Raw genomic sequence first — 10,382 nt, 5'->3', positions numbered from 1 at the left:
CTCCCATTCTGTATTATGCAAATAAAGAAAAAGAACCAAACAGTTGAATTTTACACATTCCCCTAATAAAGGTCATCTTGCTTAATTTAGCCTACCACTCCAGCCTACTAAAATCATCTTACCGTGTTTTTTTTCCCTTGGCCTATTTGATAAATCGCTCATACTGTATGTATCTGCAGGCCTCTGTCCATGAAATGAAGGTTAATTGTTTACATTAACTCCTTTACAAGAGTGACACAAACATGAATTTAGATTATTTGTTTTCATGGACCTACTTTGTACCCCTTGGGATACAGTTGCTCAATAATTTCAAGAAATTATTTTGGGCTAACAAATCCTTTGCATCTTTGTCCGTTGTGTGTTCAGTGAGAATAAACAAAGACAGTTACAGTACTTCATGGAAGTGGCTCCTTTCATAGGATAATTGCTGTCACTCACTGAGTATCAGTCTAGGTCATGGGTTATCTAACACATTATTTCTAACCCTTACGACAACTTTAAAAGGTAGGTTTTACTATCCCTTTGGGGGAGGGGGAGGCAATGGAGATATAAAGCACTGAATTATTTTCCAAGATCGCACAGCTAAGGCATGGTAGGGCTGAATCCCAGTCCCAATCTGCCTGACCCCAAATCCTGCGTCCCTTCACAGGGCCACATGCCTTCTTCCTGTGCATGCCTCTCTGAAAGACAGCAACCCTTGCTGGAAATGAGAGAAGGCAGACATCGGGGCAGAGATGAATATAGAATAGATACCCATGGATCCCATTTTTTTAAAGTACCACTTTTTCAGGTCTTTAAAACATGATCTAGCCATGCTTCAGAATATTACACAATTGCTGAAAAGAATGGGGTAGATCTACATTTTTCTTATAAAAGAATCTAAAGATGTCCTGTTAAGTGTGTCTATTCAAGATCCTATTTTTTAAACATCATATTAACATAGTTTATATACAGACTTTATTTTCTTGGGGCTCTAAAATCACTGCAGTCAGTGACTACGGTCATGGAGTTAAAAGATGTTTGCTCCTTAGAAGAAAAGCTATGACAAAGACTATTAACAAGCAGAAACATCACCTTGCCCACAAAGGTCCATAGAGTCAAAGCTACAGTTTTTCCAGTAGTCATGTGCAGATGTGAGAGCTGGACCACAAAGAAGGCTGAGCGCTGAAGCACTGAACTGATGCTTTCAAACTGTGGTTCTGGAGAAGACTCTTGTGAGTCCGTTGGGCAGCAAAGAGATAAAAAACCAGTCCATCCTAAAGGAAATCAACCCTTAATATTCATTGGAAGGACTGATGCTGAAGCTGAAGCTCCAATACTTTGGCCACCTGATTCAAGGAACTGACTCACTGGAAAAGACCCTGATGCTGGGAAAGACTGAAGGCAGGAGGAAAAGGGGGCGACAGAGGATGAGATGGCTGGATGATGTCACTCAATGGACACGAGTTTGAGCGAACTCCGGGAGATACTGAAGGACGGTGAAGCCTGGCATGCTGCAGTCTGTGGGGTTGCAGAGAGTCAGACACGACCGAGCAACTGAACAACAATGACAATTAACATAGTAGGTAGGAGGTAGAGAATTATAAGTGGCTTCCTGCTTCTTTTATTTTGCTTCCAGTTTTATTGGCATATAGCACTGTATAAGTTTAAGGTATACAGCATAATGATTCAACTTACATACATTATGAAATGATGACAATGAGTTTCATGAATATCCATCTCATATAGAAACAAAACAAAACAAAAAATGCTTTTCCCTTGTGATGAGAACTCAGGATTCACTCCAGTTTCTATTTTTAACATTTCTGTTTTGATTGAAGTTTTACATCTACGTACAGTAAACCCCCGACATACGAACCTACATATTGCAACCTTCAAGTTGAAAACTTTCAAAGATGTGAACATGTGTTCCATCAACGTCAGGCATGAGTGACATTGCAGCTTGCCCTCTGTCTCCTATTGCTGACCATGCTTCAGCTCTACCATCTCCCATCTCCCCTTCCTCCTCCAGTCAGCAACTCTCCTTGCCTGTTCACTTGAGGCCAGGCCCTGTGTGCCAACTGTTTTACTGTACTACTGAACTTTTCAACTGTACTGTAAGATTTAAAATGCTTTCCTTATTTTTTGTGCTTGTTTTTATGTATTATTAGTGTGAAAAGCATCAATATTATAAATCTATTACAGTACAGGACTATTTAGCCAATTGTGTTAGTTGGGTATCTAGACTAACTTTGTTGGACTTATGAGCAAATTGAACTTATGTTCTCAGAACAGAACTTATTCATGGGTAGGCAGATCTGAGCTGCCTGTGTCTGTGGTGTCAACAATCAGAAATGCATTGTCTCACATAAGACCTAAGTTAGGCTAGGACTTGGGTCAGTGAATCCAGTGGTTACCCGAATTATGACATCCTAGAGCATCTTTGCACTCTCCCACCCTCAGCATGAGCTCCGTTCATATCATCACCTGGTGCCGCAGCTGCCACTGTGATACTATCCAGTAAAAAAGAGGCAACTATTGCTTTCTGTGTGACTCTTTTTAGCAATAAGAAGAACCTATTCAAGAACTATCCACAGCAGACTTCTCACATCCTATTAGGCCTGCATTCCATGTCCCTGCTAACCCAATCACTGGTAAAGGGGACAAAGTTATTCAGCCTGGAATGGGCAAACAATTTTTTCCCCAAGACTGGAGAGGCCCATGACTTGCCCAGTCTCTGAACAATACTGGAGTTCTATTAACAAGGAAAAAGAGGGAGAAAGCACATAAAAACATAATCAATGGTGTCACAGCTGTTCCCTAAATTAATTATGATACCATGCTCCTCTTACAAATGTTCTCACCCAGCCATTCTATGTCCCTCCCTGAAACTATGTCTTTGCAGAAGTATATGTGTTTCTGAGCCACAAATACTAGGTTTAAGGACCATTTGCATTGTTACAGTATTAGCTAAAGTGCCTCTGATTTTGTTACTGTTACTTCTGCTGAGAGGGATACTCATTAACCTCTGTGATACTCATAAACCTATGGGAAATGTCACTGTAAAGATGATTGAAACACACTGATTAAAATCAACTGAAGATCCAAAACCTTGGTCTAGTTGATTTCAGAAACAGAATTCTGAAAGCATGCAAGCAAATGATTTTTAGTAGTGGTAATATTTGGCTCAATTTAGCAGGATATACAGTGTTTGACAAGAAGCATTAAACTGAATAGCTTTTAGAGGAAAAATTTAAAAACAGACAGATCAGTCTTGAATATTTGAAGATACAGCTTTCTACAACCCTAGGGTTCAATGAGCTCTTCTACCCTTGGGAAAACTTAGAAGAAGGTAGCTCCCTGCATTGTTCAGCCTTTTGTCCATTTGGAAAAGTCATCAAGACAAAAGTCTCAAGCCCCATGCTCCAAAGTGCAGAATCTCTGACATGGAATCAATAACATTTCTAGTAGGCAAGGTAGCTAAGCATGACCGACAGGGAGAGAGAAGGTGAAAGAGATTTCCCAGCCCCATCAAAGCTGGACCTTCCATCTCCTGACACAACAAGATAAAAACAAAAATAAATAAATGGGACCTAACACCACCCTTATGGCAGAAAGTGAAGAGGAACTAAAAAGCCTCTTGATGAAAGTGAAAGAGGAGAGTGAAAAAGTTGGCTTAAAGCTCAACATTCAGAAAACGAAGATCATGGCATCTGGTCCCATCACTTCATGGGAAATAGATGGGGAAACAGTAGAAACAGTGGAAACAGTGTCAGACTTTATTTTGGGGGGGGCTCCAAAATCACTGCAGATGGTGATTACAGCCATGAAATTAAAAGATGCTTGATTCCTTGGAAGGAAAGTTATAACCAACCTAGACAGCATATTGAAAAGCAGAGACATTACTTTGCCAACAAAGGTCCATCTAGTCAAGGCTATGGTTTTTCCAGTGGTCATGTATGGATGTGAGAGTTGGACTGTGAAGAAAGCTGAGCGCCGAAGAATTGATGCTTTTGAACTGTGGTGTTGGAAAAGACTCTTGAGAGTCCTTTGGACTGCAAGGAGATCCGACCAGTCCATCCTAAAGAAAATCAGTCCTGAATATTCATTGGAAGTACTTATGCGGAAGCTGAAACTCCAGTACTTTGGCCACCTGATGCTAAGAACTGACTCATTTGAAAAGACCCTGATGCTGGGAAAGATTGAAGGAGGAGAAGGAAACAACAGAGGATGAGATGGTTGGATGGCATCACCGACTTGATGGACATGAGTTTGAGTGAACTCTGAGAGTTGGCAATGGACAGGGAGGCCTGGCGTGCTGCAGGTCATGGGTCGCAGAGTCAGACACGACTAAGTGACTGAACTCAACTGATAGCAGGAAACTAACACAACGTTGCAATGCAAACTATATTCCAATAAGAATTAATTTTAAAAAATCTACAATGAGACACCACCTCACACTAGTCAGAATGGCCGTGATTAAAAAGTCAACAGATAACAAATGCTGGAGAGGGTATGGAAAAAAGGGAACCCTCCTATATTGTTGGTGGGAATGTAAGCTGGTGCGTTCACTGTGGAAAATAGTATAGAGACTCCTCAGAAAACTAAAAATAGAATTTCCATATGCTCCCGCAATCCTACCCCTAGATATATATCCAGACAAAACTTTAATTCAAAAAGATTGATGCACCCCTATATTCATAGAAGCACTGTTGACAACAGCCAGGATATGGAATGTCCATAGACAGATGAACAGAACCAGAAGGTATGGTATAGCAATTCCCTGGTGCTGCTGTGGATAGGAATCTGCCTGTCAACACAGGGGACATGGGTTTGATCCCTGGTTCGGGAACTAAGCCCATGCACCACAATTGCTAAGCCTCTGCTCTACAGCCCGAGAGCTGCAGCTACCAAACCCTTGTGCTGGAAGCCTGCTTGCCTAAAGCCTGTGCTCCACAACAAGAGAAGCCACCACAATGAGAACGCTGCACATTGCAACAAAGAGTAGCCCCTGCTGGCGACAGCTAGAGAAAGCCCACGCAAAGCAATGAAGACCTGGCACAGCCAAGTATAAATAAATAAACAAACATGCAAAACAATCATTTAAAAAATAAAGAAGATATAGTACATACAGACAATGGAATACTATTCAGCCATAAAAAGGACAAAATAATGCCGTTTGTAGCAACATGGATGCAACAAGAGATTATCATACTAAGTGAAATAAGTCAGAAACAGAAAGACAAATACTATATGATATCACTTATATGTGGAATATAAAATATGACACAAATGGGGACTTTCTTGGTGGTCCAGTGGTTAAGACTCCATGTTTCCACTACGGGAACACGGGTTCAGTCCCCGGTTGGGGAACTAAGATCCTGCATGTCACATGGTACAAGCTCCCCCCGAAAAAAAGTAAAATATGACACAAACAAACCTGTCTACAAAACAGGAACAGGATCACAAACATCGAGAACAGACTGGTGGTTGCCAAGGGGGAGGGGTTTAGAGGAGGGGTGAAGCAGGAGGTTGGGCTTAGCAGATGGAAGCTTTTATATATAGAATGGATAAACACCAAGGCCTCACTTTATGACACAGAGAACCATATTCAATATCCTGTGATAAGCCGTAATGGAGAAGAATATTTTTTTTTGAGAAGAATATTTTTAACAGTATATATATATATATATATAAAATGTGTACATACATAGATATATGTTACATATAACTGAATCATTTTGCTGTACAACAGAAATTAACACACCGCAAACTAGATATACTTGAATTTAAAAATATACTGGCAAAACTAAAGCAATGTTGGACCCTGAGTTCAAATGATCTTCATTTCTTCCCCTAGCCATCGTCGCTCTGTCCCCTAAAACGCCCTTGGCTTGACCGGCCCCTGTGCCAGGTGCCTTTGCTTGCCCCTCCTGAGCCATTCCCCACTGCTCTCCACCCCACTCTGTTGTAGCCCTGGGACGCCCAGATTGGAAGGATGCATCAACTGACTCCTCATCCTCTGACCTCCAGTTGAGTCTGTCACTGGTAAGTGATCAGTGGGAAGCAGTAGAGAGAACTTGGGAGATTTATTCTCCAAGTTCCCTCCCAGTGGGGTCCCCAAGGGCCAGCTGCATTCTAAGGTCTCAGCTCAGCTATGCAGCCTTCTCCACAGTCCTGTCTCCCCAGTTCCATTAGCCCACTCTGTCGCCTGCCCTTAGAGGTCTCAGAGGGGCAATAGAGGCCCACTACTACTAATCTGGAGCTCTGCACTATGCCTTGTGGTTTCCCTACACTCTGCCCACACTTTTGTAAATAGTTTCTTTATGAACACTTCTTGAGTTCTCCTAATTTGAGGTGCCACCTGTTTCCTGCTGATACCTCTCTCTAATTTGATCTTGTATAGGCTGGATGCTTTTGCTTGCTGATATATCTGTGTTCCTGACTCCCGAATCACCGCTGTGTTCGGTGGTAACAATCTCAGCCTCCAAAGTTGCAAAGAACCCACTCTACCTTCTGTAGCCAGAAGACTCCAGGCTAGTCACTTTATCTCTTTGAGCATCAGTTTCTTCATCTGCAAAATGGCAATAATAATAATAGTGGTATCCACTTATAGAGATCCCGTTAGGATCAAAAATCACAGTAGGGAGTGATGGGAAGTGTGACAAACTCATACCTCAACTAAAAGGAGATACCAACTCCTTAAATCTGAGTGACAGTTGTCTTATGGGAAAGCCCTGCTCACAGTTATCAGTTCTTCCGATACTTTGAGCCAAAAATCCAGATTTCTATATGAAATCTCACCTTTACTAGAATATCAGTACCATGGGGACAATAACAACTATTTTATTCATTACTGTATCCCTAGTGACTGGAACAGTGCTGGGCACACAGAAGTGACCAAAAAATATTTGGTAAATAATTATCCCACTTTCTAGACATTAGTAACTAGTGAGTTACTTCGAACTGTGGGGCTGGAGAAGACTCTTGAGATTCCCTCGGACAGCAAGGAGATCAAACCAGTCAATCTTTAGGGAAATCAACCATGAATACTCATTGGAAGGACTGGTGTTAAAGCTGAAACTCCCGCATTTTGGTCATCTAATGCAAACAGCTGACTCATTGGGAAAGTCCCTGATGCTGAGAAAGACTGAGGGCAGAAAGAGAAGAGGGCATCAGGGGATGAGATGGCTGGATGGCATCACCAATGCAACGGATATGAACTTGGGCAAACTACAGGAGATGGTAAGGGGCAGGGAGGCCTGGCGTGCTACAGTCCATGGAGTAGCGAAGAGTCGGACACGACTGGGTGGCTGAACAACGAACAACTACACCAGTAAGGACAAAATAAAACCGGGGCCATGCAAGTGGTACGTGACCATGGGAGGGAACATCCCCTCAAATTTCATATTCTAAACACCTCACTCACCTCATCCCAGCCCTAAACAAAACATTCCTATTAATTGCTACTTTAGACTTCTGCTCTAGAAAAAGCCACAATTTAATAGTTCTAGTAAATGATGGATCTTTTCTGAGCCCCCTCCTAATTAGATAAAGCTGTATTTTCAAGAAGTAGGGTCCAGCCATAATTTTCAGCATTGCCACTATGCAGCCTCTAGCTCAGTTCACCTGTAGCCAGGCCCCTAATGAATATGCTCAGGGCTGAGACAAAAGTAATACAGCAACTTGTTTTAGCCCAAACAGCTCACAGATCCTCCTCTCCCTCTGCCACAGCCTGAGGATATTAACCCAGTGAGCTGCAGATTTGTTACCCAGTTATAAATGCCAAGAAGGTGGCGCTCCAGCAAAAGAATGATGCGGTAGACACACCGCAGATACATAATGTGTGAAACACACTTCTATTTTAACAGCACTTTGCAGTGACACTAACATTGATGAAAATGTTAGCATGTATTAGATACTGTTATGCTCAGTGAAAGAGGAGGTTTGCAGGCTTCAGGCCACTTCTAGTCCAGCCACTTTTAGAGGTGTAAGAAAACATTCCCAGCTAATAGGTATTAGCCCTGTGTGAAACAGGCTGGTTGGATCACATAAAACCAACGCTTGACCTTGGCAAGTATCTTGTGGTGGTCACTGTAGGTTAACTGACACACAGTCCTTGCCCAATCATTCTCACCTAGTCAACTTCCTCTCCAGAGGTTAATAAGTTTTTCCCCAGATACCCTTTGGTTGGCAATGATCATGTAAAACACAGTTCATGAGTGGAACTCTGCTGAGTGAAAAAGGGAGTTCTGGGAAGAAAATGTGCTTTCCTGATAAAAGGGGCAGAAGCATTAAGTCAGAACTTCCTGCCCTGAATTGGGATGTGATGTCTAGAGCAATCGCACAGCCATTTTAAAACCAAGAGGCACAGGAAAAGAGGACTGCAGTGACAGCAGTCTCAATGTCACTTGAGCCTCCGAACCAGTACCAATAGCTGCTCATGTGCAGACTGTTCAGTTCAGTCGCTCAGTCGTGTCCAACTCTTTGCAACCTTATGGACTGCAGCATGCGAGGCTTCCCTGTGTATCACCAACTCCCGGAGTAGACTCAAACACATGTCCATCGAGTCGGTGATGCCATCCTACCATCTCATCTTCTGTCATCCCCTTCTCCTCCTGCCTTCAGTCTTTCCCAGCTTCAGGGTCTTTTCCAATAAGTCAGTTCTTTGCATGAAGTGGCCAAAGTATTGGAGTTTCAGCTTTAGCATCGGTCCTTCCAATGAATATTCAGGACTGATTTCCTTTAGGACTGACTGATTTGATCTCCTCGCAGTCCCAAGGGACTCTCAAGAGTCTTCTCTAACACCACAGTTCAAAAGTGTCAATTTACTGCAGACTGAATACATAACTATTTGTATAAGGTTCTGTAAATTGACTATGTTGTTCACTACCAGTGAGTGCATTCTGATACTTATCTTAACCCCTCTGTGCCTCTGTGGTATCATCTGTATGACGAGAATAACAAAAACGGTAACTTTAATGAAATCTGTTCAAAGCCTTAAAACAGAACTTGGATTTACACATATGCACTATTGATACCATGTATAAAATAGATAACTAATAAGAACATGGCTTCCCAGGTGGCACTAGTGGTAAAGAAGCTGCCTGCCAATGCAGGAGACATAAGAGAGATGGCATGGATGGGAAAGATCCCCTGAAGGAGAGCACGGTAACCCATTCCAGTATTCTGTTCATGGAGAACCCTATGAACAGAGGAGCCTGACGGGCTATAATCCACGGGGTCGCAAAGAGTGGGACGCAGCTGAAGCGACTTAGCATGCACGCAGTGGGGACATACTCTATAGTGCAGAGAACACTACTTAATGCCCTGCAGTGACCTGAACGGGAAGGAAGTCCCAGAGGGAGGGGATATATGAATGGCTTACTCATTTTGGTGTACAGTGGAAACTAACACGGAGAAGGCAATGGCACCCCACTCCAGTACTCTCGGCTGGAAACTCCCATGGAGGGAGGAGCCTGGTAGGCCGCAGTCCACGGGGTCGCGAAGAGTCGGACACGACTGAGCGACTTTGCTTTCACTTTTCATTTTCATGCATTGGAGAAGGAAATGGCAACTCACTCCAGTGTTCTTGCCTGGAGAATCCCAGGGACAGGGGAACCTGGTGGGCTGCCACCTATGGGGTCGCACAGACACGACTGAAGCGACTTAGCAGCAGAAACTAACACAACATTGTAAAGAAACTATACTCCAATAAAAACTATTTTAAAGACAAAAGAACTCAGTACATAGTAAAACCTTAACATTAGCATTTTTGCACACTACTGATTAAGAAGCTACTAGGTTTTTTTTTTTTTTAATACTAAGGTCATCACAAATAATGCCTGACTCAATGTAAGCAAAAGGCTAAAAGGAAATAAAGCAGATATGTGTGGGCAGGAGAACAGCAGATTTGGATTTAGAAGATCCAGGTTCTAAATGTCCAATGAGAGGGGAAGATAAACAAACAAAGGCACAGGCACTCTACAAACTACATATGCAGCCATTTAAAATGCATGAAAATCGCTTCTTGGCCTTTTGGCTAAGATCAAGGGTAGTATCTGTTCTTATCAGTTTAAAAGGCATGGGAAAGATATATAAGGATATGAGGAAATGCTTATGACAAGATGTTAAATAACAGGAAAACAGAATCGACGCACAGACATATTACACTTAAGTAACAATCCCAACGGTATTTTTTTAAGTGAAAATGAAAAGGCGTAAGCCAAAATAGACATAGACACACACTTATTCACTCAGTCATGTCCGACTCTTGCAAGCCCGTGCACTCCTGTCTCCCCACCAGGCTTCTCTGTCCACGGGATTTTCTAGGCAAGAATAATGGAGTGGGTTGCCATTTCCACCTCCAGGGGATCTTCCTAACCCAGGGGTTGAACCAGCGT

The 10,382-nt window shown here is 42.6% G+C and overlaps 1 pseudogene; it reads left to right on the top strand.

Annotated features, from left to right (window-relative positions):
- The first annotated feature begins 10,001 nt into the window (after positions 1–10,001).
- On the top strand, positions 10,002–10,148 carry LOC128051845 (uncharacterized; annotated as a pseudogene).
- Positions 10,149–10,382: the final 234 nt, after the last annotated feature.

This window comes from Budorcas taxicolor, chromosome 7 (assembly GCF_023091745.1).
Source record: "Budorcas taxicolor isolate Tak-1 chromosome 7, Takin1.1, whole genome shotgun sequence".
NCBI classification, from domain to species: Eukaryota; Metazoa; Chordata; class Mammalia; order Artiodactyla; family Bovidae; genus Budorcas; species Budorcas taxicolor.
The sequence above is the reverse complement of the archived record's forward strand: the minus strand, read 5'-3'. Positions and strand labels throughout refer to the sequence as shown.